At 43.5% G+C, this 24,444-nt stretch overlaps 1 protein-coding gene across 2 annotated transcripts in view; it reads right to left on the reverse strand.

Moving 5' to 3' along the window:
- Nucleotides 1-24,444, reverse strand: part of SPRY3 (sprouty RTK signaling antagonist 3) — a 420,749-nt gene that overhangs the window by 2,071 nt on the left and 394,234 nt on the right. The window lies entirely within an intron of this gene.

Below are 24,444 nucleotides of genomic sequence, written 5' to 3' on the forward strand. Positions count from 1 at the left end.
ATCTATGGAGCATTGCAAAGGCAGGGAAATAAACAAGATGGATGGATGGATGGATGGATGGATGGATGGATGGATGGATGGATGGATGGATGGATGGAAGCACTGAGAGATAAAGGGATGAAAAGACAAATGGAAGGATGGAGAGATAAGTGGCTGAATAGTGGCTGGATAGATAGAGAAGGGATGGAAGGATGGAGGAACAGAAGGATGAAGGGATGGAAGGATGAGGGAATTGGAACACATAAATGACACATGACTAAATCTTGGAGCTGTTAATGAGCTGTTTCCTGTGCCCAGAGTACTAGGTTTGATTCCTTCCACCGTCATGTGTCTGTTGTGTGACTCTGGGAAAGTCACTTACCCAGACAGTCCAACTGAGACTTCACTGTAAAGGAGCATTGTGTCCAGTAGAGCTGGTCAACAAATAGGTAAAAAATAAAACAGCCATTCTATTTTATACCACCACGTTTTTAAACACAAATGTTGACCCACACAATATGTCCTCAGCAGAAAATGAAGGTGCATGCAAAAAAAAAAATCTTTTGCTTTGGTTAGAGCTTTTGAATATGAACTTCTTTAAAGAAAATGGTGTCAGAAGTATGAATAATAAATAATGTAAGTGCAGATCCTACAATGGCATTAAAACTTAATGGGCAAATAAAAAGGGCACATCTGATTAAACATTCATCATTTGTTTACCATTGTAACTTTTTTTCCTGTTTTACCATCTGCTGTGTTCGTTTGTCTCTATGTAGCTGCAAAATTAGAGATGATTTGGACATTCTGATTAAGACTGTAGTTTTACAACCACATATTCAGAATGATTTTGAAATGCCCGTTAAATTAAAGTAAAGTAGGATGAATAAATCTAAACACATTAAATTACTCTGCTTTGGAACTAAAAAGTTATCATATATGCCTATAAAATAAGTAATATATTAAAGTTATGTGTATGCTTAGTTTGACTAAAGCAAATAAAAGGCAGTGTTTGTGATTTTGAATTTTAACAAGCTGTCAAGCCAGAAAAATGAAAAAGATGAAGAGACAAGCCAGTATTACGTAACATTATTTAAATAAGCTACTTCATCTCTTAACACATCTGTGACACCTAATATCATCCCCTACTGCCAGGAAAATGATCTTGCTTTGAATCTGTCTGGACATAGCTATCTTATTAGTACAGACATCATATGATATTGTATTGCTAGATTAAACATAAAGAAGGCCATTAGACCACATAATATCTCAAACATGAATATTCTTTTATTATCAAATAAATTGAGTTTTATACATATGTTATAGATGTAAGGAACAATTTTATATTGAAAGAGGCTGCAGAGCTCATATTATGGTTGTATAAGGAGAAAGATGAAAAAGCCCTTATTACCAGCTGTAAATATATATATATATATATATATATATATATATATATATATATATATATATATATATATATATATATATATATGTATGTGTATATATATATATATATATATATATATATATATATATATATATATATATATATATATATACATATATATATATATATATATATATATATATATATATATATATATCCCCGTCATTAGGTCAAACTTTTAAAAGCTCGACTTTCATATGGCCAAGACCATATGCTCAAACTTTTAAAAGTTTGAATAGTCTGAATGGGGATCTCCATAGAGCGTGGAATGGGAAGATTTCCCTTTACCCCAATGTGCGATCTCGGAGTTGGCATATTTAAATAGTGAGGGGTGCAGGGGGGGGTTGCCCCGCTGCTAGCACTGTTTAGTTTTTTTTTTTTTCACATTTTTGAACATTCAAATGTTCGATAATATGGTCTCAGCCATATGAAAGTCGAACATTTGGATGTTCGATTATATCGATTATATGAAGTAGACCCATATATATATATATATATATATATATATATATATATATATATATATATATATATATGGGACCCCTTCACATGGTCGACAGTTCATATGATCGACACTCATTTGGTCGACAGTTCATTTGGTTGACAAGCAGATTTGCCCCCTTCCCCAATGTTGTGCAACCCTGGAGTTGATAGTTTGGGGGCTGTGGGGGGCGAAGCTCCCCACCTAAAATGCTTGTCAATCAAATGAACTGTCGATCAAATAAACTGTCGACCATGTCAGGTAGACCCATATATATATATATATATATATATATATATATATATATATATATATATATATTTATATAGTTCTACTTCATGTAATCGAAAGCTCATAACATCTAACTGCAAAACAGCGAGACCAAATGATCGAAAATTCATACCATCTAAAACTCATAACATCAAATCTCACAACATCGAAAATGTATAAAATTGAGTAGTGTATCATTAAACATGTCAATGTTATAGTTTATTCTGTTAATCTGTATATAGTGTTTAATGTTATAGTTTATTCTGTTAATCGGTATATAGTATTTAATGCTATAGTTTATTCTGTTAATCTGCATATAGTATTTAATGTTATAGTTTATTCTGTTAATCTGTATATAGTATTTAATGTTATAGTTTATTCTGTTAATCTGTATATAGTATTTAATGTAATAGTTTATTCTGTTAATCTGTATATAGTATTTAATGTTATATCCCCGGATTCATGAAGCTCGGCGCAAGCACCGGCCATGCGGCATAGATGTGGAGTAGATGCGCCATATGCATATTAATGAAGGCATGCAGCTGCCACAGCCACGTGCATAGGAAACGTGCGCGAGTGCAAGGGGCGTATCGAAGTTGCGCAGGGAGGCATGACAATGTCAGCTTCTGAGGACCAACCTAAACTGCTGAATATTATATTCCGCCAGCAATAGTAATCGTACCTATCAGTGTCCGCGGAGACTGAAACGTATGCAAAGCAGAGTCCCTGCGAACAGAAAATGAAGAGTCAAACACAAATGCACAGTAGGGAATAATGGGTCCCTACCCATGAACAAATGACAGGAAAACCGTGTGCCTGTAGTCCAATGTAGTGGTGATAGCTATACCATGTGGAAGTGAAACGTATCAGATGATAGCGCGCTGCCAGTAGGTAAGTCCAGTCCAACGGAGAGGGTCACCATCCGACCCATAATATGAGGGAGGGAACATAGCTGTGCAGATGTGTCCATAACAAAATAAACGAGGAGAAATGTAGATATAGGTAGTGACCATATGTCTGAATCATATCCCACAAGCCATGTAATAGTCACATACAAGAGGTATGTCCGTATTTCACATACCAAAAGTGAAAGGAAATAGCATACGCATGTAAACGAAACAGAAGGAGCATATAAATGAGCCATAACAACACGGACACATGTAGGCCGAATGAAACAGTATGATCCGTACCATCGACCAAGATTACCACCTGTCCCACTTTGCGAGCGACAGTCCCTCTGTGGGCAGATGTGTCCTGACACAAACATGTAAAACTGGCAAATGTCCAGAGAATATAGGACATAATTCCTCCATAGACGTCACGCAATAGTTGCAGTAAACATATTTCACTGGATGTATAATACAATAAGATACCAAAATGCTACAAGAATAAGCTTAGATATAGGCAAGAATTCTAAGTTCTATCTGCTGAACTGACCTTGGGTATGTGTCAGCCTGTAAAATATGCCGTGTTCACCGCAACTGTCACAGTAGGGTTGCCACCCTTACAAATGGCCAAAGTGGGACATGTTTGGTACAGACATCAGACTGTACAGGCCGACACATACCCACGGCCAGTACAAAGGGCTGAACATAACTGTTTTGCCTACAGAAAAGTGTATTCCTGTAGAATTCTAGTTGCTTATTCTGTTTCTCATAACAGTCAGGTATTTCAGATACAGAATTAATTGTTTAATGCGACTATCACATAAAATATAAGAAATATGTGTGTCCTAAAATCTCAGGACATTTGCCATGTTGACAATTACATGTCAGGACACAACTGCCCAAAGAGGGACTGGCCCTCGCAAAGTGGGACAGGTGGTAACCCTATTTCACACTGTGGCCAATTGAAAAGGTGAAAACACAACCATTGACTGTGGGGATGCAATGTCCACAATGGTCGGACATGTGTAAGGAATACCTTGGACATAGGAAAATGTGACATCCTACCAATGAGTAGAACAGGCTGACAAAATCCAGAAGTCAGCTGTATAATCCGAACGTGTATGTGATACAGTCGAACGGGTAGTACCCGGATACACCAACCAAGTAATGAAAGTGAAGTAAGAGCATGTACCTATGTGCGTGAGGTATAGTATATGGAAAGCAAACATGGCAGGGTAGTCCACACAACCATAAAGGTACCCGACACATGTAGGGTAGTCAATGTGTAACTCTGGCCGTGTCATGGGTCAACAACCAAAGTAGTGCTCTATGGGGTGTGAGTAATTCGCGTGTGAGGGGTGTGTGTTTAATGGTAAATTCCTCAAAGGCGATAAATGTGTCGTATGCAGAAAAGGTGAACTGGAGGTGTATGAGGGGGCAGCGGGTGAAGTGGAAAGAAACACAACCTCATGTAGAAACAGCTGCAAGACAAGCAGACAGGCCATAGTGTAGAACACAATCTCACAAACATGAATATGGAAATATGCGAGACAAATGTTTAGATACGGCACCGTCACATACCCACAGATGGGTCCTGATGGAACTGGCCATAACAAATGCAACACACCTGGATGCATAATAGTCTACCCAGCATACCCTCCACAACACACAACCTGCCACCATACCAGAACGTCCACCAAATCCAGCTGTACTTGGTCCACCTGGTTTGTTGCAGAAACAGCTACACACAGTGACCCCTACGCATATGTAGTAGGTATTGTCACCCTAGGCAGTGTCAGGATTGCAAACCATGTATCCCCTGCAGGTAAAACCCCCTGCACGTTTTCGTGCATCCACAAAAATCTTCATTATCCAACATGTTTTCGTTTTGATCAATTTTTGGGATATCCCTCATGGGATGACCAACCTGTGTAAATAGTAGAATGGGTATGACGACATGATGTCCAATCCAGTAGATATCTGGACACAAGTCAGAATGTGCAGTGGAGGTCCATGACACTGTCCAGCCCTAAGTGGGCATGCATAACCTACCACCCAGGATAAAACACCTTCCCGTGATGCACATGTACAGACACGAATAGGAGGGAGAATATAATGCACACATTTGCAAAGTGCAAAACGGCATGAGGGTGAGGAAGACACTACGTAAACAGGTCAACCCTGATCAAGTGTGAGGGACACTGACTGTGTGCAGTCGTGACTGACCATACCTGTCAACCTGTGTGAGCAAGATATCTGGACAGAGCCGTGAATATAACTGAGACAAAGGTCCACAATCAGAGACAATCTGTAAACATATCTGTTAGAAACATAGAATTTGATAGAATAACAGTTTGCACATTGGCATTAATGTCTGGAGTATGAAGTCTGAAACCCAACTGTCTGTCAGCACGTTCCGACTGCAGTCTTTAATGCTGAGCTACTGCTGTGCCAGAACACAACAGCGTATTACAGAGGTCTGTGCCATACCACCCAACTGTCCGGATATTCGCAGAATGACTGGGGTCACCACCTGTCCCACTTTGCGAGTAACACCCCCTCTGTAGGCAGTTGTGTCCTGTGAAATAAATCAACACATAGCAAATGTCCCGAGAGTTTATTCCCTAATTTACTTTAATAGTCGCATAAAACGGTTATTATGTATGAATCCTCAATATGTTATTTGAAGTAGCATAAGCAATTCAAATGTTACTAGAATAAGCTATTATATGTACAAAAAAGGTTAAGTTCAGTACTATGCATGGCTGTAGGTATGATTTGTCCTGGAAAATCTGACATCTCTACAGAACGTCCCACTTTAGGCAGTCAAAAAGGTGGCAACCCTAAGAATGACCATAGGTTCGCCCCATAGTGTTGGTGTGTGACTCCGACAATCTGCACCAGTGTGGTAAATAGCTGGGGATTGACGTCACTAAATAATGAGAAATATCCTGAATATAAGACTCCACAACCTGCACAACAGCATTCTATCAACGTTCTAAGCTTGTAAGAGCAATCGTTAAAATGTGTCCCTAATTGTCCCACCATCATGTAGGTTTTGCGCAGGTTCGGTGCTCTAAGAGGTTGAGAGGCATGTTCTGTACAAATTTACAGGAACAGCCCTCACACTTGTGTAATGTACAACTGCATACCTGTAGTCACTTCATGTCCAAAAATAATAATCCCCATATGACTGTATACAGGTAATAGTCAAATGTGAATGGGAACACCCCTCATCATGGAGTATGGACTATAACAACCACACCCATAATATTTAATGCCAACAGAATAAGCTGCTGACAGGTGCCCAAACACCTGTGTCTATAAACACAGGTAAAACTTCAAAATAGGGAGATAATCCCTGTCCATATGCTTCGTCTGACATTTGACCTCGGCCAGGGAAGTTCCGTTCACCAGGTGGACAAGCCTAAACCCAGATCATTACATGAACACCCTGACAATCAAAGACCTGTATGTGGCTGGACTATATGCCTTGGTGTTCTGCCTATCCTCAGAGTGATTAACAATGCAGCCGGAGTCCACAGCAGTAGGCAATAGGGAATGAGTAATATGTAGTACCGCCTTTTTCCCAGCAGGAGAATGGATGCCTGTGTCGTAGGTGAAGCGGTGAGGCATATGTTGCTGTAGCTAAGTACTATGGGTATGCATATCAATGAGGGAGAACACCAATAGAATGGTGGCCAACGTGAATGAAGTCCCGGTTGACCTACGAACACTGCACATATAACCTGAAAGTGTAATGAAAGCGTTCGTGCAGTACACACATTTAAATATGTAAAGGTGAACGTGTGTTTCGCAGTAGTTCATAAACTGGAATACAGATATGTAACTGTTACGGTCAGAATTATGAATGTTCACGGAAGCACAATTAACTATGAAATACATGTAACCCACAATAAGGATATGCAAGTGCGCCTGCGCGTGTGTAATCCGCTCACAGAATAGAAAATGAATGGTGTTTTCCCCACGTTCTATGTACATGGCTCATACCTGATAAACCCGTAAAGTATGAAACCAGACAAAGCCATGACAACAACTGGTACAAATAGGGACAATCCCCAGATATTGCCCTAACAAACATAGAAAGTGAATAGAATAACAGGTGTGTCACTAGCATGGATTCTCTGAAGGGTATGAAGTCGTAACCTGAAATGTTTGTCATTATTTATCAATGTCAGTCTTTAATGATATGCCACTAACTTGCCAGATAGACACAAGGTTATGAAAAATGGACCAAAGATAAGAGGCAAACAGCTGTACATGCAGCGGAAATCTGTACAGTTGAAAGGTACGATATGGAGATATATATACACATATATCCACAGACATAATCCACAGCAAATTACGAGATGAGGAATGTACAGGCATATGTATATATGTACATATATAAAGCTATACACACACGATACATGAATAGATATATACACAATAAACATATGTCCCTGTACATATATCACATGTATATAAATAGGTCACGGTATAGCTAATATGGATAGACAGACAGACATGCATGAAAGGAGAATACACTGATGGTTTCCGAACCATTGCATGGAAAGTACCAATGTGACAGAGCCTGCAAGTTCTACACGTTAAACATGAATATAGGTGTCCTTTGCAGGACCCCAAAAATTGATCCTGTATGAAGTGTCAACCGTCACTGATGCAAAAGAAGTCACACCTGCAACTACGATATAGGTGTACATGCAACAGTAGCAGGTGCAAGGGTAATAGCACATGGGTCGATTGAATGTATGACGTACGAGCTGATATCTGCAGAGTGGGGAGTGCTCAGAAGTGTCCCACACTTTATTATCGCTCACATTAAACATGTTTAATGGGTACTGTGGAGGTGTGTCAGGTATGGGAATCATGGGTATGCAGAATTGGGCCACGGTGTTAGTTGGCAGAGATCCATTAGGTACGCCCCATGGGAGCGATCAATATACCTATGTGGGTATAGCACACACCTACATTCTCCAAAATGGTGCAACCCATCTACTGGATATTTTGTAAACCACTGGGGGAAGACGTAGGGACCTATATCAGTGTCATGTAGGCAATTATCATGGAAGGACACGCGTACGACCAAGATGGTAACCATACCTGCCAGAATGTCAGAATAAGACAGCTGGACTAAGGCATAGTACACGACAGACAAATAGGGGCTATATTAAATATACCTCGGACAAAGTCAGACCATTGATAGAATAATTGCGTAGTCAGGAATACGAATGTTATGAGAGTTAGTAATCATGAAATAGAAATGTCAGTCATAATTACCTAACCGCACAGTCCGTCATGGCTTGCCAGCAATCTACCAGAAAGGCACATTATCATGACAAATGTAACAGAATCATAGGTCAAACCCCAGGGCGTATACCCATAATGTGTACAGGTGAGAGGTATGAAGGTAACCCGTCCTAATGAAATGTACAGAACTAGTGATATGGATGGTGGACAGGTGAGAAGAAAGACGTCAGGACAAATGACAAAACATGTACAAGTCATAAAATAAAAAATTTACCAATAAAGACTTTAAACGCTGCCAGCAGTGTTCAACCTTGCTTTCATTTTTATTGTCTCCATTTTTGCTCTGGTTTTTGCTCTGGTTGGACTTTAGCACCTTACTGATTATTGGACACATTGGTTTCTTCTATGTACAAGTCATAAGCATCTTTGTCCACAAATGTGAATTTCAGTGTATGGCCTGTGAAAGTCAATGTGCAAGGTTAATAGACTCAAAAGACATGTGTCCCTCAGGGTGTCATGTAGTGTCACCGATACAGTGTCCAGTCCCCCATACTCATACGTGAGCTCTGCCACTGACGGAAAACGCAAATACCGACGTACACATAAGGTACATGATGGAATAATTAGTGTGGATAAGCACCTGTTGGCTTGTGTGAGGAATATAACCCAGTGGGTGGGTGTGTCCCACAATGGGAATGTAATGGTAACTGGCCTGTGATGGCGCCATGTATTGTGTGTATTGACGTAAGGAAATAGATGTCCGGTATCAGAAACATACCTTGCAACTGTACAAATGTGCAGATGTATGCCTCATATGTGTGGTGTGTTCCTCTCACAATCTGTACCTGTCAGCCAAATACCTGAGAACTGACGTCATTACATAATGATAAACATATGTGTTTAAGACCCCAAATCCCACAGAAAGGTCATACTAATGCAAAACCTACAATACTGTCAACTATCTACATGTGTAAGAGCAATATGTAGAATCTGCCCCTACCTGTCCCCCCATCATGTTAGGCTTTGTACAGATGTTTTGCACTAGGAGGGTGATAGGTATGATCTTAAACAGATACATGTCTGAGGAAAAAGCATTATTGACTGCAAGATAACTCAGAAGATATGAAAAGTGCTGCAGTAGGATGTTCATCCGCAGGTATGTGCTGACATGTCAAATGACACAGCAGTCTACAGGAAGTACCTATAGGGTGTCACCTTTACCATTGATGACAGTGGGACATACCCACAGCCATGCATACACCACAAATAGACATAGCACACAGCAAAGCCTAGGCCATGATACACGACGCCTCCGGCGTGTATGGATTGAGTGAGTGTACAGAGAGGAAAGATGACTGCCAGGCTATGCAGCAAACACCCGCAGGGGCATGCAAGACTGCCCGTAACACGAACATTGCCTAGGCCATGATACACGAAGCCTCCGGCGTGTATGGATTGAGTGAGAGTACAGCAAGGAAAGATGACTGCCAGGCTATTCAGCAAACACCCGCAGGGGCGTGCAAGACCGCCCATAACACGAACATTGCCTAGGCCATGATACATGAAGCCTCCGGCGTGTATGGATTGAGTGAGAGTACAGCAAGGAAAGATGACTGCCAGACTATTCAGCAAACACCTGCAGGGCGTGCAAGACCGCCCGTAACACGACATTGCCTAGGCCATGATACGAAGCCCGGCGTGTATGGATTGAGTGAGAGTACAGCAAGGAAAGATGACTGCCAGGCTATTCAGCAAACACCTGCAGGGCGTGCAAGACCGCCTAACACGACATTGCCTAGGCCATGATACATGAAGCCTCGCGTGTATGGATTGAGTGAGAGTACAGCAAGGAAAGATGACTGCCAGGCTATTCAGCAAACACCTGCAGGGCATGCAAGACCGCCCGTAACGAACATTGCCTAGGCCATGATACATGAAGCCTCCGCGTATGGATTGAGTGAGAGTACAGCAAGGAAAGATGACTGCCAGGCTATTCAGCAAACACCTGCAGGGGTGTGCAAGACTGCCCGTAATACTAACATTGCCTAGGCCATGATACCGAAGCCTCGCGTATGGATTGAGTGAGAGTACAGCAAGGAAAGATGACTGCCAGGCTATTCAGCAAACACCTGCAGGGTGCAAGACCGCCCGTAACACGAACATTGCCTAGGCCATGATACAGAAGCCCGCGTGTATGGATTGAGTGAGAGTACAGCAAGGAAAGATGACTGCCAGGCTATTCAGCAAACACCCGCAGGGGCATGCAAGACCGCCCGTAACACCTAACATTGCCTAGGCCATGATACCGAAGCCTCCGCGTGTATGGATTGAGTGAGAGTACAGCAAGGAAAGATGACTGCCAGGCTATTCAGCAAACACCTGCAGGGGCGTGCAAGACCGCCCGTAACATGAACATTGCCTAGGCCATGATACACGAAGCCTCCGGCGTGTATGGATTGAGTGAGAGTACAGCAAGGAAAGATGACTGCCAGGCTATTCAGCAAACACCCGCAGGGGCGTGCAAGACCGCCCGTAACACGAACATTGCCTAGGCCATGATACATGAAGCCTCCGGCGTGTATGGATTGAGTGAGAGTACAGCAAGGAAAGATGACTGCCAGGCTATTCAGCAAACACCTGCAGGGGCGTGCAAGACCGCCCGTAACACGAACATTGCCTAGGCCATGATACACGAAGCCTCGCGTGTATGGATTGAGTGAGAGTACAGCAAGGAAAGATGACTGCCAGGCTATTCAGCAAACACCTGCAGGGGCGTGCAAGACCGCCTGTAACACGAACATTGCCTAGGCCATGATACACGACGCCTCCGGCGTGTATGGATTGAGTGAGAGTACAGCAAGGAAAGATGACTGCCAGGCTATTCAGCAAACACCCGCAGGGGCATGCAAGACCGCCCGTACACTAACATTGCCTAGGCCATGATACGAAGCCTCCGCGTGTATGGATTGAGTGAGAGTACAGCAAGGAAAGATGACTGCCAGGCTATTCAGCAAACACCGCAGGGCATGCAAGACCGCCCGTAACTAACATTGCCTAGGCCATGATACATGAAGCCCGCGTGTATGGATTGAGTGAGAGTACAGCAAGGAAAGATGACTGCCAGGCTATTCAGCAAACACCCGCAGGGGCGTGCAAGACCGCCCGTAACATGAACATTGCCTAGGCCATGATACACGAAGCCTCCGGCGTGTATGGATTGAGTGAGAGTACAGCAAGGAAAGATGACTGCCAGGCTATTCAGCAAACACCGCAGGGCGTGCAAGACCGCCCGTAATACCTAACATTGCCTAGGCCATGATACACGAAGCCTCGCGGTATGGATTGAGTGAGAGTACAGCAAGGAAAGATGACTGCCAGGCTATTCAGCAAACACCCGCAGGGGCGTGCAAGACCGCCCGTAACATGAACATTGCCTAGGCCATGATACACGACGCCTCCGGCGTGTATGGATTGAGTGAGAGTACAGCAAGGAAAGATGACTGCCAGGCTATTCAGCAAACACCTGCAGGGGTGTGCAAGACCGTAACACGAACATTGCGAACATTGCACAGACAATGTTGGGATTTGCAACATATCCCATTTGTATGTATAAGCTATGCAAATGATGTAATGATAGGGTTGCCACCTTTCCAAATGCCCAAAGTGGGACATGTGTGCTACAAACATCAGATTTTGCAGGGCAAAACATACCCACGGCCAGTACAAAGGACAGAACTTCAGTGTTTTGCCTGAATAAAAGTCTATTCTTGTAGCATTTTAGTTCTTTAGTCTGTTTCTTATAACATTTAGGTGTTTCAGATACAGAATAACTGTTTTATGCAACTATGACATAAAATATAGAAAATAATTTTGTCCTAAAATCTCAGAACATTTGCCATTTACTCACATTTTGCAGGACACAACTGCCCAAAGAGGGACTGTCCCTCGCAAAGTGTAACAGGTGGTAACCCTACATAATTATGCGATACATGAAACAGTAAGCTGTCCGTGCACGAGCAGTGTTATGTGCAGAAATGTACCCGGATGTTATGACTAACGCTTTTGCATGATGCTAAACAGACCAATGACAGCTGCAAATACAGTATGAATACAGTCAAAAAAGCATGCCAATGTCCAAGTCCAAGGCGAGTGGCGGCTTTGTCCATTGGATATCAATGAACCAGTAGCTGTCCTCCCCCGATCCCTGGTGTGGAAGCGAGCGTGCCACGAACGGGCTGCACCTCAAAACAAGACATATGGATAATATACATACTAAATGTAGGTTTAGTTAGATGTACATACGCCATGCAGATGAATGGCAAGCTGGAGACAACATGCCTACTGCACTGGTACTTGTGTGGAAGCTCTGTCAGAGATGTAACAAAGCATTTGTAGGCAGTGTGAGGCAAGTGAGGCTGAGGATAGTGAATCACAACATGTCATGCCATATGGGCCAAGCCTCTACCATGTAGTGTAGGTTAAGGAGACTATTAGAGGAGAAGATAGGTGACAACATGAGTGTGTATGTATAAAACACTGTAACCTCACCGGAGCAGTGTCACATGTGTGCTGTCAGTACTCAGTGGAAGTGACATGTCATGAGCTATCCTAGGGAACGTCAGGAGACTGACGGTGTATGCCATGGATACCACTGATGTGACCTGCAAACCTGCCCACAGTGTGTCTGCACCCATACGTGCCAGTAAGCCCGAGTAAGTATGTGTGCATGCGTGTTAGCCTGTGTGCGCATGTGGAAGAACGAGTAAGCTAGTGTATGAATGTTGAAGCCCGTGTAATGTTGTGTATGCATTTGTAAGCATGTATACATGTGTACTACACACATCACACACGTACTGCACACACAGACACACATGCTGCCAATTCTACACACATCAGTGAAATGGCACATGGATAGAGACTACATCATCAGAAGTAACAGTGCTGTAAACTATGCTACAGTGATGGTCATAGCTGCAATGCATCATGCCTGCTGAAGTACACCTGGAAGTAACACACCATGTGTTAACAGCATGCTAACATCAATACAGTGGAATAAAGCCACCGTTTGCAGCAGCACCAGGTTAGTCAGATCCTGCATCAATGTTACACATCACAGGTGGTGGCGCAGGTGACATCATATGCACAGGGTGTGGTGTTAACATGTCCAGAGCTGTCATAGAGCCATCCAATGTACACGTAGGTGTGTGTGTGTGTGTGTGTGTGTGTGTGTGTGTGTGTGTGTGTGTGTGTGTGTGTGTGAGGGACAATGGTTATTGCATGGCCCAATGGTGGTGCAATGGGTGTGTGTATGTGATAGCCATACCTGTTTGTGGTAAGTGTGTGTGTCTGCATATACACAGGTACAGCATGTGTCATATACAGGAGGTTGTGGGACAGTCACAGACCATACCTGCCAGGCTGTAGAGATCCCCATTACTGGCCATGGACACCCCTCCATGCATCCAACACAACTCAGTCCTGCACCTGTCAATGTCTACACATACAGCCCTGGGATCTGTACCACAACCTGTGGATAAACGTGCTTAACCTGAGGTGCATAGAATTGACAGTTACTACAGATGGATATGAGGCATACTCACACTCCAATGTAATAACCACTGCTGACTGTTGCCGAGATCTGCATACGACCAGTCAAAGGTGCTGCACTAACATTTTTTCCAATGCCCCTGTAATACCCAGCAACACAATAACTGGTCTCTACACATGTATAACCCACGATCACTACAGCACACAGTATGTGCACTATCACAGAGCCATAGCAGATGTACATACATCCATGGTGCTCAAGTACAGACAATGCAGCAGAGTCAAGAGTGATAATCCCAACATACATATCTATATACAATATACATTATGTATATATATATATATATATATATATATATATATATATATATAGCCATATACATACATATATATAGATATATATATATATATATATATATATATATATATATATATATATATATATATATATATATATATATATATATATAGGGGTTCCTATGAGTTCATCGAAATGCCAAAACATCGACGCTCACTTCTTCGACACGAAAACATTGACTCTTCATATCATCGACAATTCACGTAAGCGATCCTCCCCCTCTCAGGACCCATGGTAGCAATCGTGTGTGTATTGCGACGTAAATTACAACGCTGTCAAGGGAAATTGTGGGTAGTGTCTTGAACCATATGCGCTGTAGCAGACAAACAAGTGCTACCATGGGTCCTGAGAGGGGGAGGATCGCTTACGTGAATTGTCGATGATATAAAGAGTCGATGTTTTCGTGTCGAAGAAGTGAGCGTCGATGTTTTGGCATTTCGATGAACTCATAGGAACCCATATATATATATATATATATATATATATATATATATATATATATATATATATGTAGATAGATACATACACACACACACACACACACACACACACACACACACACACACACACACATACATACACACACACACACACACACACACACACACACACACACACACACACACACATGGCAGGGTTGGGAGCAGAACATAAACATAAGCACTGTACCACACGACAGCATCACGCAGTTACAAAATGCGCTACCATGATCAGTGGATCACATGTTTCACACAGGCACATGTCTAGCCTGCAGACAGCAGCATCAAAGGCAAAGACGCTGCACAGATGTTATGGAGAGTGAATACTGTAAAAGCAATGTACTGTTGTCATGCAGCTGGAAACACACACACACACACACACACACACACACACACACACACACACACACACACACACACACTTGGCAGGTCTGGGAGTCGAACATACACCTAACTACCCTAACACACTACAGCATGACGCATTTACAGAACACGCTACCAAGATTACTAAGCACAGCAGTCCCAGAGGCAGTCATCTAGGTGTGTGTCATCATCCGCAAAGGCAAAGACATTGGTAGCAAACTGCTGTGGTGTGCGGCGTCTAAAAGCAAGACTGCACCCCCAGGCGGATGGGAGCATGCGTGCAAACACACACACATACACACACTTGGCAGGTCTGGGAGTCGAACATACACCTAACTACCCTAACACACTACAGCATGACACATTTACAGACCGCACTACCGAGATTACTAAGCACAGCAGTCCCAGAGGCAGTCATCTAGGTGTGTGTCATCATCCGCAAAGACAAAGACATCAGTAGCAAACTGCTGTGGTGTGCAGCGTCTAAAAGCAAGACTGCGTCCCCAGGCAGACGGGAACATGCGCGCAAACACACACACACACACACACACACACACACACACACACACACACACACACACACACACACACACACACACACACTTGGCAGGTCTGGGAGTCGAACATACACCTAACTACCCTAACACACTACAGCATAATGCATTTACAGAACGCGCTACTGAGATTACTAAGCACAGCAGTCCCAGAGGCAGTCATTTAGGTGTGTATCATCATCTGCAAAGGCAAAGACATCGGTAGCAAACTGCTGTGATGTGCGGCTTCTAAAAGCATAACTGCGTCCCTAGGCGGATGGGAGCATCGCGCAAACACACACACACACACACACACACACACACACACACACACACACACACACACACACCCACACACACACACACACACACACTTGGCAGGGCTGGTAGTAGAACATACACCTAACTACCCTAACACACTACAGCATGACGCATTTACAGAATGCGCTACGGAGATTACTAAGCACAGCAGTCCCAGAGGCAGTCATCTAGGTGCATGTCATCATCCGCAAAGGCAAAGACATCGGTAGCAAACTGCTGTGGTGTGTGGTGTCTAAAAGCATGACTGCGTACCTATGCGGACTGGATCATGCGCGCAAACACACACACACACTTGGCAGGGCTGGGAGTCAAACATACACCTAACTACCCTAACACACTACAGCATGACGCATTTACAGAACGCGGTACTGAGATTACTGAACACAGCACTCCCAGAGGCATACTTCTAGGTGGGTGACATTATCTGCTAAGGCAAAGACGCTGATAGGGAATGTATGTGGTGTGAGGCATCTAAAAGCATTACTGTGTCCCCAGGCAGCTGCAAACACACACACACACACACACACACACACACACACACACACACACACACACACAAACACACACTTGACAGGGCTGGAAGTCGAACATACACCTAACTACCTTACCACACTACAGCATTACACATTTACAGAACGCGTTACCGAGATTACTGAGCACAGCACTCCCAGAGGCATACTTCTAGGTGGGTGACATCATCCGCAAAGCAAGGACGCCGATAGGGAATGTATAGAGAGTGAGCAGTCTGAAAGCATATTACTGTCCCAAGGTGGACAGAGACAAACACACGACAGTGGTGTGATTGGGGCAACCAAATATCTACGGAGCACTACAACAACACTACATAGATACGGGACGCACCACAGACAGTACACCCTTCAAGACAGCAACCAGTGTGTCCAATGTAGGCATCCATCGTGACATTGGAAATGGACATCTGTTGCCTGGATGACCACCAGCACTATACAGGATGTCAATGGCCATGGCCACATGCTTAGTATCATACGTCTGTTTGGAATGTACTGTTTGTCCATCTACACAATGGCGTACTGGGCATGCTCACAAACTTAGCAGTTGCAAAGGGCCGTCTTGCATGCACATGGATTCTAATCACAGAAGGGCACAGTATGGTATTACTGTCCCCACGTACATGAAGGCCACTCACATGTATTGACCAGTACACACTCAGGAGCTATCACAGTTGTCTCAGGTGTAGATCACAGAGGTACACACCACAATCTACAATGTAGCCGTCACGCATCACCATGTCACTGGACTGGCAATACACAGCCATACATTAACACAACACTGTGTGGCTCATGACCAGTGGACTGTACATAGATCTACAGCAACTGTGCAGACAACACATGTACCGACAGGGTTCCATCATGTGTTAAGCATTGCAATGATACCACTGTACATAACCAGGTCGACTCTACACATACCAGGGGCCCTGGGTCTTACACAGCTGTGACAGATGACTGTCGCTGTACACCAATGAACACACATGTTTGGCTATGTCATACATGTAATTGCAGTGATTATGTGCATGGACCAAACACACACCACATATGTACATAGCATAGCTTTCGCTGTCCACTGTGCAGACAAGTGGCTACAGCAATCATATGCACACAAATGGAAGGCGGGTCCATGGCTGTTGAATGCTAACAGTACATGAGGTAGCAATGTTGACCGAGGACACATTCCCTCTGTACTAGTTACCCATGACACCCATCATATCATACAACAGTCCATGTGTTATGTATGTCAACACACATGTCCACCAATTGCAATACATACAAACATGGCTACATGACAGGCATGTAGGACCAACACACATGTACAATCTGTAGTGTGCATGCAGCTACCATGCATGTACAGTAGCTGATGTAAGTAACTCATCTGTGCCTAACTACAACATGCAGCTGCAATGCAGCCCCATAATTGACACCTGTATATGGTGACATACTGACAGTATGGTAGGATGTACAGCAGGTATTGATGGATGTGGGTACATAACGTGGTGATGCACCTGTGTAGATGGATGTTTGCCAGGGACGGCTCACAGGTGTGTCACACGCCATCCAACCATGACATATACAAACAGTACGTTATGTTAATGTAACCTGACGGTGGAGACATAACACTTACACAGCAGTCAGGTGTCACCGACAGTATGTCACTTGACACCTGTAACACTTACATCCTCACATGTACATAAAGCAGCACAATTGCCAAAGGTAGCGTTGGTACACATAATGCGGCCAATACTGCTGCATGTCTGTCAGATGTATCATCATATAGCAGGTGTATCATTCACAGTACTGCCATGTGTGTTTGCTTGTGTGACCATATATGCCACATATGGTGTGGAATACAACCCAATTGTCACACAACCCTGTACACTGTTGTAGAGATCTGTACATACTGCAGTGTGGAAAGCATGACGTAGGCAGGTGTGGTGTGTGTATCACACACATCAGCTATCCAAATGTGTACGACATTTGTGGTCTCCACAGTGTGTGTGTGTGTGTGTGTATGTAGGTATGTATGGCTGTCTGGTGCATGGAGTGAGGGTGTATGCTACCATACAGAACACACAGAATCCCTAACCCCTCATGGTGATGCAGTCCACTACCCTGTTGATGCCATCGGTCTCAGCCGCACTGGCTACCTGTACATGTACGTTCTCTGTGTCGCATTGTGTGGGTGCACAGTACTGTGAGGGTGATGACCACATAGGCAAGGGTCCTCACCTCAACAGTATGGGTGTGCGTTATAGTGTTGTTGACCCCATTAGTGTGAGCATGTTCCTGTAATGTGACAGGGTATTACTGCTACACAGTGAGGCCTCATGCTATCAAGTGGCCTCTAACATTATCATTGGCAAGACTACTGTGTACAACCCTGCACCATGTCAACATACCTGTGATGTGACCTGGTATGGATGTCACGCCTCTAGCCACTGTAGCCTATTAAACTGCCCACATGCTTCTGGATCAGTATATGTGTGGACATATGTGGTATGTTAGACTTTCAGACAGTCAGGCTGAGGCTACATTTAGCATGCTGATATTGCCATATGTGCCTGTGAGTACTCCACAGTTACACATGGGAGACTGCAAACAGTGCTACCTGTAGGCACATGCAAGTAGACCATAAGGAGGGAACCAGGGCATCATTACCAACAATTTTCTTTTTTACCTGTTTGTTAAACCAAATGACACATTTTTCTGGGGTTGCAAACCATGTATCCCTGCAGGTAAAACCCCCTGCACATTTTCATGCATCCACAAAAATCTTCGTTATCCAACATGTTTTCGTTTTGACCAATTTTTGGGATATCCCTCATGGGATGACCAACCTGTGTAAATAGTAGAATGGGTATGACGACATGATGTCCAATCCAGTAGATATCTGGACACAAGTCAGAATGTGCAGTGGAGGTCCATGACACTGTCCAGCCCTAAGTGGGCATGCATAACCTACCACCCAGGATAAAACACCTTCCGTGATGCACACATGTACAGACACCTAATAGGAGGGAGAATATACTGCACACATGTCGAAAGTGCAAAACGGCATGAGGGTGAGGAAGACACTACAAACAGGTCAACCCTGATCAAGTGTGAGGACACTGACTGTGTGCAGTCGTGACTGACCATACCTGTCAACCTGTGTGAGCAAGATATCTGGACAGAGCCGTGAATATAACTGAGACAAAGGTCCACAATCAGAGACAATCTGTAAACATATCTGTTAGAAACATAGAATTTGATAGAATAACAGTTTGCACATTGGCATTAATGTCTGGAGTATGAAGTCTGAAACCCAACTGTCTGTCAGCACGTTCCGACTGCAGTCTTTAATGCTGAGCTACTGCTGTGCCAGAACACAACAGCGTATTACAGAGGTCTGTGCCATACCACCCAACTGTCCGGATATTCGCAGAATGACTGGGGTCACCACCTGTCCCACTTTGCGAGTAACACCCCCTCTGTAGGCAGTTGTGTCCTGTGAAATAAATCAACACATAGCAAATGTCCCGAGAGTTTATTCCCTAATTTACTTTAATAGTCGCATAAAACGGTTATTATGTATGAATCCTCAATATGTTATTTGAAGTAGCATAAGCAATTCAAATGTTACTAGAATAAGCTATTATATGTACAAAAAAGGTTAAGTTCAGTACTATGCATGGCTGTAGGTATGATTTGTCCTGGAAAATCTGACATCTCTACAGAACGTCCCACTTTAGGCAGTCAAAAAGGTGGCAACCCTAAGAATGACCATAGGTTCGCCCCATAGTGTTGGTGTGTGACTCCGACAATCTGCACCAGTGTGGTAAATAGCTGGGGATTGACGTCACTAAATAATGAGAAATATCCTGAATATAAGACTCCACAACCTGCACAACAGCATTCTATCAACGTTCTAAGCTTGTAAGAGCAATCGTTAAAATGTGTCCCTAATTGTCCCACCATCATGTAGGTTTTGGCAGGTTCGGTGCTCTAAGAGGTTGAGAGGCATGTTCTGTACAAATTTACAGGAACAGCCCTCACACTTGTGTAATGTACAACTGCATACCTGTAGTCACTTCATGTCCAAAAATAATAATCCCCATATGACTGTATACAGGTAATAGTCAAATGTGAATGGGAACACCCCTCATCATGGAGTATGGACTATAACAACCACACCCATAATATTTAATTCCAACAGAATAAGCTGCTGACAGGTGCCCAAACACCTGTGTCTATAAACACAGGTAAAACTTCAAAATGGGAGATAATCCCTGTCCATATGCTTCGTCTGACATTTGTCCTCGGCCAGGCTAGTTCCGTTCACCAGGTGGACAAGCCTAAACCCAGATCATTACATGAACACCCTGACAATCAAAGACCTGTATGTGGCTGGACTATATGCCTTGGTGTTCTGCATATCCTCAGAGTGATTAACAATGCAGCCGGAGTCCACAGCAGTAGGCAATAGGGAATGAGTAATATGTAGTACCGCCTTTTTCCCAGCAGGAGAATGGATGCCTGTGTCGTAGGTGAAGCGGTGAGGCATATGTTGCTGTAGCTAAGTACTATGGGTATGCATATCAATGAGGAGAACACCAATAGAATGGTGGCCAACGTGAATGAAGTCCCGGTTGACCTACGAACACTGCACATATAACCTGAAAGTGTAATGAAAGCGTTCGTGCAGTACACACATTTAAATATGTAAAGGTGAACGTGTGTTTCGCAGTAGTTCATAAACTGGAATACAGATATGTAACTGTTACGGTCAGAATTATGAATGTTCACGGAAGCACAATTAACTATGAAATACATGTAACCCACAATAAGGATATGCAAGTGCGCCTGCGCGTGTGTAATCCGCTCACAGAATAGAAAATGAATGGTGTTTTCCCCACGTTCTATGTACATGGCTCATACCTGATAAACCCGTAAAGTATGAAACCAGACAAAGCCATGACAACAACTGGTACAAATAGGGACAATCCCCAGATATTGCCCTAACAAACATAGAAAGTGAATAGAATAACAGGTGTGTCACTAGCATGGATTCTCTGAAGGGTATGAAGTCGTAACCTGAAATGTTTGTCATTATTTACCAATGTCAGTCTTTAATGATATGCCACTAACTTGCCAGATAGACACAAGGTTATGAAAAATGGACCAAAGATAAGAGGCAAACAGCTGTACATGCAGCGGAAATCTGTACAGTTGAAAGGTACGATATGGAGATATATATACACATATATCCACAGACATAATCCACAGCAAATTACGAGATGAGGAATGTACAGGCATATGTATATATGTACATATATAAAGCTATACACACGATACATGAATAGATATATACACAATAAACATATGTCCCTGTACATATATCACATGTATATAAATAGGTCACGGTATAGCTAATATGGATAGACAGACAGACATGCATGAAAGGAGAATACACTGATGGTTTCCGAACCATTGCATGGAAAGTACCAATGTGACAGAGCCTGCAAGTTCTACCGTTAAACATGAATATAGGTGTCCTTTGCAGGACCCCAAAAATTGATCCTGTATGAAGTGTCAACCGTCACTGATGCAAAGAAGTCACACCTGCAACTACGATATAGGTGTACATGCAACAGTAGCAGGTGCAAGGGTAATAGCACATGGGTCGATTGAATGTATGACGTACGAGCTGATATCTGCAGAGTGGGGAGTGCTCAGAAGTGTCCCACACTTTATTATCGCCACATTAAACATGTTTAATGGGTACTGTGGAGGTGTGTCAGGTATGGGAATCATGGGTATGCAGAATTGGGCCACGGTGTTAGTTGGCAGAGATCCATTAGGTACGCCCCATGGGAGTGATCAATAGACATATGTGGGAATAGCACACACCTGCATTCTCCCAATAGGTGCAACCCATCTACTGGATATTTTGTAAACCACTGGGGAAGACGAGGGACCTATATCAGTGTCATGTAGGCAATTATCATGGAAGGACACGCGTACGACCAAGATGGTAACCATACCTGCCAGAATGTCAGAATAAGACAGCTGGACTAAGGCATAGTACACGACAGACAAATAGGGGCTATATTAAATATACCTCGGACAAAGTCAGACCATTGATAGAATAATTGCGTAGTCAGGAATACGAATGTTATGAGAGTTAGTAATCATGAAATAGACATGTCAGTCATAATTACCTAACCGCGACAGTCCGTCATGGCTTTGCCAGCAATCTACCAGAAAGGCACATTATCATGACAAATGTAACAGAATCATAGGTCAAACCCCAGGGCGTATACCCATAATGTGTACAGGTGAGAGGTATGAAGGTAACCCGTCCTAATGAAATGTACAGAACTAGTGATATGGATGGTGGACAGGTGAGAAGAAAGACGTCAGGACAAATGACAAAACATGTACAAGTCATAAAATAAAAAATTTACCAATAAAGACTTTAAACGCTGCCAGCAGTGTTCAACCTTGCTTTCATTTTTATTGTCTCCATTTTTGCTCTGGTTTTTGCTCTGGTTGGACTTTAGCACCTTACTGATTATTGGACACATTGGTTTCTTCTATGTACAAGTCATAAGCATCTTTGTCCACAAATGTGAATTTCAGTGTATGGCCTGTGAAAGTCAATGTGCAAGGTTAATAGACTCAAAAGACATGTGTCCCTCAGGGTGTCATGTAGTGTCACCGATACAGTGTCCAGTCCCCCATACTCATACGTGAGCTCTGCCACTGACGGAAAACGCAAATACCGGCGTACACATAAGGTACATGATGGAATAATTAGTGTGGATAAGCACCTGTTGGCTTGTGTGAGGAATATAACCCAGTGGGTGGGTGTGTCCCACAATGGGAATGTAATGGTAACTGGCCTGTGATGGCGCCATGTATTGTGTGTATTGACGTAAGGAAATAGATGTCCGGTATCAGAAACATACCTTGCAACTGTACAAATGTGCAGATGTATGCCTCATATGTGTGGTGTGTTCCTCTCACAATCTGTACCTGTCAGCCAAATACCTGAGAACTGACGTCATTACATAATGATAAACATATGTGTTTAAGACCCCAAATCCCACAGAAAGGTCATACTAATGCAAAACCTACAATACTGTCAACTATCTACATGTGTAAGAGCAATATGTAGAATCTGCCCCTACCTGTCCCCCCATCATGTTAGGCTTTGTACAGATGTTTTGCACTAGGAGGGTGATAGGTATGATCTTAAACAGATACATGTCTGAGGAAAAAGCATTACTGACTGCAAGATAACTCAGAAGATATGAAAAGCGCTGCAGTAGGATGTTCATCCGCAGGTATGTGCTGACATGTCAAATGACACAGCAGTCTACAGGAAGTACCTATAGGGTGTCACCTTTAGCAATGATGACAGTGGGACATACCCACAGCCATGCATACACCACAAATAGACATAGCACACAGCAAAGCCTAGGCCATGATACATGAAGCCTCCGGCGTGTATGGATTGAGTGAGAGTACAGCAAGGAAAGATGACTGCCAGGCTATTCAGCAACACCTGCAGGCGTGCAAGACCGCCGTACACGAACATTGCCTAGGCCATGATACAAACTCGGGCGCAGTATGGATTGAGTGAGAGTACAGCAAGGAAAGATGACGCCAGGCTATTCAGCAAACACCTGCAGGGGCGCAAGACCGCCCGAATACCTAACATTGCCCAGGCCATGATACATGAAGCCTCCGGCGGTATGGATTGAGTGAGAGTACAGCAAGGAAAGATGACTGCCAGGCTATTCAGCAAACACCTGCAGGCGCAAGACTGCCCGTAACACGGACATTGCCTAGGCCATGATACATGAAGCCCGCGCGTGTATGGATTGAGTGAGAGTACAGCAAGGAAAGATGACTGCCAGGCTATTCAGCAAACACCTGCAGGGCGCAAGACCGCCTGTAACACGGACATTGCCTAGGCCATGATACATGAAGCCCG

Source organism: Protopterus annectens, chromosome 15.part0 (genome assembly GCF_019279795.1).
Source record: "Protopterus annectens isolate FY-2018-M chromosome 15.part0, PAN1.0, whole genome shotgun sequence".
In the NCBI taxonomy this organism is placed as follows: Eukaryota; Metazoa; Chordata; order Ceratodontiformes; family Protopteridae; genus Protopterus; species Protopterus annectens.